This window comes from Sinocyclocheilus rhinocerous, unplaced genomic scaffold, assembly GCF_001515625.1.
Source record: "Sinocyclocheilus rhinocerous isolate Xijiao unplaced genomic scaffold, SAMN03320098_v1.1 scaffold11, whole genome shotgun sequence".
Classification (NCBI taxonomy): domain Eukaryota; kingdom Metazoa; phylum Chordata; class Actinopteri; order Cypriniformes; family Cyprinidae; genus Sinocyclocheilus; species Sinocyclocheilus rhinocerous.
Genome location: NW_015625587.1, coordinates 660,872 through 670,366, shown reverse-complemented (window position 1 = coordinate 670,366; position 9,495 = coordinate 660,872).

The window sequence follows — 9,495 nt, the reverse complement described above, 5'->3', positions numbered from 1 at the left end:
GCAGATGGCTGCCCCTCTTTCCTCGAAAAGAGAGACAAATGAGAGTTGAGCTTTTCCCTTGGAAAAAACGCTCGCAATGCACGCCGATTGCCCTCTCGGAGGCATTGGTGCTCTTCGCCCAAACAAATAACGCATAGATCGGGCGTTCCCCATAGCGACCCCTAGAGGACGCAGTTCGAAGTTCCCATGAAAGGGAATTATAATGCTGAAGGTGAGGTACTCTACTAGTCACCTTCATATTTCTTCATTAAATAACTTATAAAGTAATTTGAAAACCTTGAGTGAGACGTAATTTCACAAACAGCGTGAGTGAATCACCGTGCTCTCTCTCTCTCAAAATATGCAAATGGCTTCAAATCACCACACATCGAGTCTGTCTATAAGCCAGCTGCACAAATTACTCCGTTTGCAGTGCGTATGTGGTGCGTATTTTTTCCGTGCTTATGTTAACGGATTAATAAAGCGTGCACACGGTTGTGGTCCGGCAGTGCGCTCCAGGAGCGGTGCATCTGCAGCAGTCAGTGCAGAGATCGTGTCCACACCGAGTCTATTGCTGCGCTGCCATGAATTAAAGTAACAGCGCATTGTTTGCAGGAAATATGAACATGGGTTGACACGAAAATGTAGTAATTACACAATAAATGGCTTTTTGGCTAGGTTTAAAGAAAAAGAGCACTTTTAGATAAACAAGGCAATAATAGATGACACTCGTTTGTGTTTGTGGTAAACAGCCACGGATCAGTAGCGGACTCCTGTGTGAAAGCTGCTTCTCCTCTCACAAGAGTCACCTAAGAGGGGAATTCCCTCCATTTTCAAAAATGAAATTCAGGCCCTGAATAAATGTCTAAAAATCCTGATTGGAGTATCACTATAAATAGTTATTAATGATAAAAAGAAGGCTTTAAAAAGATCGGTATCGGTGATCGGTATCGGCAGATACTGCTTTCTGTGATCGTGATCGGCCTCAAAAATCCTGATCGGAGCACCCCTAATATTAGTAGACAACACGTATTTTTATGTAGAACCTATCCCAGAGTAATAATGCACATGATTAATATATGTTATATATTTATATATTGAAAAAATATATTTATTATGCATATATTTTATTATATAAAATATATGGAATGTATTATATTTGAATCTAGAATATTAAAATATATAAGTATAAACTTTGTGATTGTTAAGATTTTGTCAGCGCACTCTAATGGCAATTTGTAACTGTTTTACATTTTGGCGAATTAGTGGCAAATTTGTATGAATTTTTTACTGATTTGAACATTTCCATATGATTCCGTATGAGTTTCAGATTGGACCTTTGTGCTTTTTTTTTTCTTCTAAAAAGTTTTCATACAAATCACATGAATTCATACAAAATCATCGCTTCATAAAATTGGGTTGGATTTTGTAATATTTTTGAAAGAAGTCTCTTATTCTCACCAAGGCTATAGATTTATTTGATCAATACAGTAAAACAGTAGTATTGTGAAATATTCTTACAATTTAAAATAACTTTTTTTTATTTTAATATATTTTCAATAAATTCTATATAAATGTAATTCATTCCCGTGATGCCAAAGCTGTGTTATCAGCAGCCCAGTCTTCAATGTCACATGTTTCTTAAGAAATCATTCTAATATGCTGATTTGCTACTTCAGAAACATTCCTTTTATTATTAATGTTAAAAACAGTTGTGCTGCTTAATATTTTTGTGGAAACTGTGATGCACTTTTTTAGGATTCTTCAAATCGAAAGTTCAAAAGAACAGTGTTTATTTGATTATTTATATAAATTATTTTCAATATTATAAATGACTTTACTGTCACTTTTGGTCAGTTTAATGTGTCTTTTATGCGTCTCAATAAATGTATTAATTTATTGAGGAAAAAAAAACTTGCTGACCCTAAACATTAGTTAGTGCTTTGTCCTAATTTAGGAGCAGTGTTATTGATGAATCATGATTTTTGCTCAAAATGTTCTCACACAGGTTTTATGCACGTTATTGAATGAGTCCCATTATATTAAGCCTTTCAATGCCTTAGTAATGTAAATTAGCTCAATCATACCTCAAGTCTGGTGGTCTCTAAAACTTTAAGACCTCCTAAACCTCTGACGGTTTATCATTATAGCCAAATGCCCTGTGGATTAAACACTAGCCTCAGGCACATTTAAGTGTTATGAAAGCACAAGTTTTGTATCATGTTGTGCCAGAGGGCCTCTCACGAAGTGAGAAAATTAAAAGGCGGGACATGATGGAAACACAGTAACAACAAAGTGAGGAAGAGCCCTAATCTAAGGCGAGATGCAGCCCGCCTGGCAGAAAAGCCAGAGGTAAGGTGGCTGTCACAGTGAAGGGTCCTGCGATTTAATAACTTTGAAAAAAAAGGCCTATAGCGTGATCTTTAATTACGCCACATGATAGGAGATGCAAGCCTCTTGATATTACCTCGCCATCCATGATCCAAATTATTTGTCTGACAGACCAAATGGAACATTTAGAAAAGGAGCTGTGAATGTGCAAATAGCCAAGGTTCCTTGGACAGAAGAAGGTAGTGAAGTAAGAGGGCATTTCGAGAGTAAAATTGATGGAGACAAGGGAGGGAATTGATAGTTAGAAGACAGGAAGCAGCCGGCAAGGCGATTATACCCATCACGCCTGTATGATTTAGAGCCCTCTAACCATATAATACAACAGAGAGAATTCATCAGTGCACAGATATATGGCAAGAGCCAATTTACACTAAGTTTCAGTGATTTCCTCTGATGGATTTGCTGGAAAATATGTCTCCTCTGTGAATACACTCTCACTCCTATATGGCTCTCATATTGCATTACGTACAGCTGCTATGTGAGTAAAAAGGAAGTGATGACACATGAACAAACACATAATGCCGTTACCATGTATACCAATCTAATGGTTTTCAGCAGCACTGGTCGAATTGGCTAATAGGAGAACATGACAAAGTTGTAATTGCTCTTACCTTTTTACCTTTTCATTATCTCTCTCCAGGGATTCTGTTTATATAGCCATCTTTTCCCGTAATTGAAAAGTCTTACTACAGTGTGTGTGCTTGTGTATGTGTTTATGAATTCAGTGCTGTCTACACATCAATTTCTGAATGTATTATTCATCAACTTTGTCATTGGAATAAGTATTTAACTGGCACTGTAGCACCTCTGCTTTTCATCAGCACTCAGTGGTGTGCATGAACTCTATAAATCAATTTACATTTTGTAAAAATGTTAACCTAGTGAAAATATAGATTATAGATAATAGATTGTCCCTTTTGTAACCCAGTTACTTTAGTGCAACCCTGTAGTAACAGGGTTGCAAGTAACAGCAAAAACATGCTAATGGGACACAAGTTCAGTGCATAGTTACTATTATTTAAAACATGTTGATGATCAAACAAACTATTTTGACAATTACATGATATATACGTCACCAATAAAAAAAAAAAAAGTATATTCAGAACGTATTTAAACTACTATATTTGACATGTAAGTCCTTCATCAAGAAGGTGGGACAAGAGAAAATTGTAATTTTAGGGGGTGCTTGAGAGCTATTTGATATTTTAAATAATATTTTGAAACCACTTTTTCTACAACAGTATTTTGATTTAGTCTCAGGACAAGTATAATTTACACAACAAGTGCATGTTTTAGTATTTTGCATATGGATGATTTGAAATGTTATGGGTGGGACAGAAAATGTCCTCCAGACTTGTGGAGTTCACACAGATGGCCCTAACAGAGTAACCACAGAGCAAGTTCATCACATGGACATGTTCCACTAACTTTGACAATCTGTACTTTTAGAGGGGTAGGTTCATGCTTTCTCAAGTGACAAACTGATTTATTTATCTTAGTATTTATTTGAATATGTTTGTTTAGAGTTGTGTTAAATGTGGTTTTTCTAAAGAGCAAATACCAGTTTATCTAGCATTTTATGGAAAAAAAAAAAAACCTTATGAACCTCATGGAAGTTTGTTGATAGTTTAACTGTCCAAATAATTTGTGGGGCCACTGTATCTGAATTTATAAAAACAAAGGCTATAGTGCTCATTAAAGCCTTGTGTGAGAGTTAAGGTAACTAGAACAGAAAGAAGTGCTCAAATGCAGACTCACAACAAAGAGGTTGAGGGACAAGGACAATCCTTACTTGGTCAAAGATTAAAAACTAGAGTTGGGAAAGCAGTTGAATACACCCACAAAAGGTGTATTGAAGGTATAGATGAATAAAAACAAGTAAGAGGTCATGAACACAGACAGGTCAATACTGGAGGGAGCAGGATGGAGACTATAGGTGATGGGCTTGGGTGGGAAAACGCTGATAACAACTGGTAGGCACGTGAGAAATAGCAGGGTCTGGAATGACGAGAGGTCAGTAAAACTTAGCAACTGGAATGAGCAGAGGAAATGGAGTCAGAACCAGATGAAATTGATGCAACCATGAAAAATAAAACATGCTAAAAATACCTGCTTACTAGGGCTGAATATCGTAAAAATGTAAGAACATTAGTACTCTTAATGTGCTACCAAGTACTTCATTAGATACCTTTGTTTGTTTTCAACTTCATTTGATACCCATCATGTGAATGCAAGCATTGCCACCACTCCTTCTCATCCAAATGAAATGAAATGGCATTCCCAAACTAAAACAGGCCGTTAATGAAGCCTTTGCACTAAAAGCATACATATGGTCTCATTTGAAAGCAATACTTGGCAGTTTATTGTCTCTTATCACTTCAGACGTTTGTTGTATTTGACTGTAAGTGCCCTATTGTGTCACACTTCTTAGAAAAATATATGTATAATCTTATATATATATATATATATATATATATATATATATATAAGGCATCATTGTTATACTTTTTACTCTAGTGATTATTTTTCAGCGTGGGGTTTCTGCATTTCTGCATTGACTTAAACCTTAAATACTTGGCTACAAAAAAAAGTTATTAAACATATTCACTGTTTTTGTCCAAGTAAAAAAATAAAAAAATAAAATATTGAACATGCATTAATAGCAGTGTATGTCATTGTTATTATTGTTGACTAAATCTATTAAAAATTGTTAATTGAAATAAAATATACAATAAAATATTAGATGGGAAAATTTTTAAATGTTGCCTTGGCAACTAACAGAAATAAAATAAGTCTGTTGAAGCACTAAAATTGCTAAACTAAAACTGAAATAAAAATAAAAATAAAGCTAAATAGAAATAAAAAAAAATAAAAAGGACAAAGCATGTAAAATTCCTAAAACGAACTAAAATTAAATGAATATGAATAAATACTACTTTTAAAAGTATGTAAAAGTAAATAACACTAAAATAACACTGGTGCATGTTGTCACGCATATATTGTTGTCACAAAGAAACCTGACATTAAACAGCCTATTAGAGACTTGTTGGTTGCAGCTAAATTTACTATTTTCAAACACAAAATAATGTAAATAATACAAAAATGTAACATTCAAAAATACCATTGTTTTGACCAACAAATATTGTAATTAATAAATTGGATAAACAGAATAATGAAAATTGAAATAAAATAATACCTTCTTCAATAACAAATAACTTAAACGTTTTAGTTAAGATCTTCCCTCATGTAGGGCTGGTGTTTGGTTGGGCTATGTTTTCATATGTCATGTGATTCCCACGGTTCCCTTGTGTTTATGTTATGTGCTTTTGTTTTCAATTGCGTTTCATTCTCACTGGTTTCATTATGGTCAAGTGTTGCACATTTGTTCATAAGTAGTTTGTATTTATAGCCCTGATTTTGCAATGCGTCTTTGTCTAGCTTTGTCATCTTTTGATGCTGTAGTCCACTGTTGTGAGTTTCATGTTCCATGCTTTATCTAGTTAAAGGTGCTGTATGTAAGTTTTTGACTCTACTAAAGCATAAAAATACCATAATATTTTTGCAGATATTTAAGAAACATGCTAAGTTATATTATATTTGTTTATCTGAAAAACAATGCTACAGTCAGTTATTCTCCTTTGAAAATGTGCGTTCCGGGCCGGAATGTCGGTCTCTGTTTTGGTTTGTGAAACCCGCCCACTGCCAGTTTACCCAATTGTATTTCGGCACCCCGGGTTGCCAGTTGGCGGAAAACACAGCGTATTTCATTTCATTCATCGTCAAGTGCTCTCGTTCCTGTTGGTGTTGTCAATCTGGCAACATGCGTGTGCGTCAAGTCTGAGGAGGAGCGGCCGGGTGAAAAAAAACCCTCTCCAATATTTAGAATTTGGACTGCAATACCTAGTTCAACCACTCGGTGTCAATCCTACATACAGCACCTTTAAGTTTAAGTCATGTTTATTTCAAGTTATTGTTTTGTTTGTACATTTTTTAAATCATGGAATAAACTGCATTTGGGCTCAGAAAATCTCGACTCCGCTTCAGTGGAAATGTTACAACATATATATGGTGTGGACAGCTTTTTTCCCTTAATAAATGAAATTGTCATTTAAAAACTGCATTTTGTATTTACTTGCATTATCTTTGCGTAATATTAAAATTGGTTTGATGATCTGAATCTTTTAAGTGTGACAAATATGCAAAAAATTTAAAAAACAGGAAGGGGGCAAAAACCTTTTCACGGCACTGTACATAATGTTATGAATTAATTTGTTTCCATTTATTTAATTAAACAAAATTATTTGTCATTTCTATCTGATTGTTTTTTTTTTTTAGTTTTCAAAGTTTTAGCGTTATTTTCTTCATCAGTAGTTAAATTCAAAGTGGTTTAAGAAGTGTACTAAACACATCAGTACAGGTTGTAGCTTTGACACCACTTAAAAACATAGGTTTTCTATTTTAGCTGGTTGCACAGTATTTTTACAGTGCAGAAAAGCCAACACCTGGTCAACATGAGTCAGCCCACTCTGACTGATCACTCCCACAATCCCTCAGTCATCAGAGCATTACTCAAACCCCTGTGTAACCCATCGGGAGTTAATCAACGGAGACTCAGGATGTATAAGATGATAAAGGAGCCCAGAATCAGTTTATACTATACTGAACTGGTCACGGTTGAGAAAGATATTTTTCGAGCCTTGAAGATGAAAGCTTTTCCTGTCGACCAAAATTCTGATGCAAGAATGACATGTTAAAATGAAATGACACCATTCAGTTTCAGACAGATTTCCAGATTATAGCTTCACAGAGAGATTTTTGATCAGTTTATTTTGTTATTTTATTATTTGCAGCGTTAAGGCAAAGTGACAGCTAAGAATCAGTGTTTCAGAATATTAAGCACTGGGTAGACAAGCAGGCCTTTGTCTTCAGGATTGAGCGAAAGAAAGAGGGGGCGAGAGAACAACAGAAACTGAGTGGAAAGGAGCAAACCATTGTTTATAAAGCATATATTAAATCTAAAAAATATATGACGTGTGAGATAGATCCCTTGTTTCATGTGACATGCTTTAGACTGCCAACAGCCTTCCTGGACTTGTAATGGACCTTGGAGCCCAGTTGTATGTGATCAGAGCCTTGAATGCTGCGTGTCAAGCCATGCACTTTTCTAGAGAGGTCTGATGTTAAGATGTTACTCATATCCAACATTTCTACAAGAAAGAGAATAGCAAACCACTCAAGTAGGAATATATATGCATGTTAAAATAACATAAGCAGGTGAAAACCTTGGTTTGTAGGTGACACAATGTATCTTTTGAAGTAATATAGAATATTTTGAAGTAATATGTTTTACATAAGTGTGTTGTGATGATAAATAGCTGAGAAGGTTTGTGTTACATCATTCAGCTTGCAAAACATTATTGTTGTTCAATGTTGTCTTTGACAACACTGCCATCTTGTGGCAGATGCATGTGCTTTAACTGAGTTCAATTTGACTAACAAAGTGCTGAGTGGCATTAAGATGATGATGAAGAACCATTTAACAGATGAGTAGCATATATTACTCAATATGTCACTAATTCCTCATGCTATATACATTTTGTAGTCATTCAAATTATTTATTTATTTAAATATATATATATATATATATATATTTAAATATACCTATACATTTTGCCATAGCTGTTTCGTAATATATATTTTACTGGAAAATGAAGTACAGTGCAAAACATTACTGATTTAAAATGTAACATTGCCCATTTTCACAGATGATGATAAATGTCTTATCGTTAACGTGTCACTTAAAAAACATTTTTGATTTTTAATCTTATTTTTAAGAATAAAATCATTTGGAAGTCTTTGCCTTGTTAACTACTTCATTGCAGTGTATCAAACTGTCATAGCATGGTACAATGCTTCATTAAAGAGACTGAAGTAAACTGTGTACACTAACTTTTTCTGGGATATGGTGGTATTGGTTGGACCTAGACCACAGTTGAAGTCAGATATATTATGGAAATTTGTTAAATAAAGCTGTTAATTTTTTTTTTACAGTTAGAATTATGATTAAACAAAATAATAACAATAGGCTCAGCATTGAGTGATGTCTAGAAAATTAGATAAAAATATCATAATTGGCATATATGCCATCCTAAAAGGTATGGATTTACTGCATCCAAACATTATCAGAGTGATGATTTAACGGAATAAGCTTCTATTAGACACATACTAATTTACTGGCTTGTGAACTGTTAATTCATATACACTCTAAAAAATGCTAGGTTAAATATAACCCAGCGCTGGGTTAAAAAGGGACAACCCCAGCTATTGGGTTGTTTTGAACCCAACCGCTGGGTCAAAACAACCCAATAGCTGGGGTTGTCCCTTTTTAACCCAGCATTTTTAGTGTAAAGGCAAAAAAAAAGATGAAACTTCTCTCAGTGTTTGTTTACTCACTGTCATGTTGTTCCAAGTGAATAATGAGATTTTTCATTTTTTTTGGTGAACTATCCTTTAAGTGATCTGACATTGTTGTTTTATCACTTCATTGACGCTGTGACAGTTGCTGTAGCTGTGCATTGAATAGATTACAATAGCTTTATTGTTCACAATAACGGATTATTACTCACTTGTTATTGTGTGCATATATCAAACTGATGTTTTGTTACTCCCAATTATAGAGAACTCTATACATTGTTTTTAACTTTTCTGTCTAGACAGGAAACACAACGACATGAAGTGGAAGGTGGGACTTACAGTTGTTTATTCACTTAAATATCATAGTACATCAACACAGCCATTTCCACACACAACAATATAGTTAGGTTATCACCAGTCTTTATTGTTCCTGTTCTGCACCGCAGCAGAACATGTGTGTTAGTTCAGCTCCGTGCAAAAAAAAAAAAAAAAGAGTTCAAGTGCTGAAAGAAAATCAAGAGGCTCTAAAGTAACTTTCTGAGCAGTTCTTCCTCTTTACGTAAGTGGAATACAAAAAGAAACAATCGTTCAAACAAACTCTAAACATGGTCATGTTTCAAATAGAAAAGTCTTTTGAGATTCTGTAAGTATCTTCAAGGTGAGTATAGTACAGAGTTTAAGAAAGAGACACTTCGCAGTTTAGCAGAAATC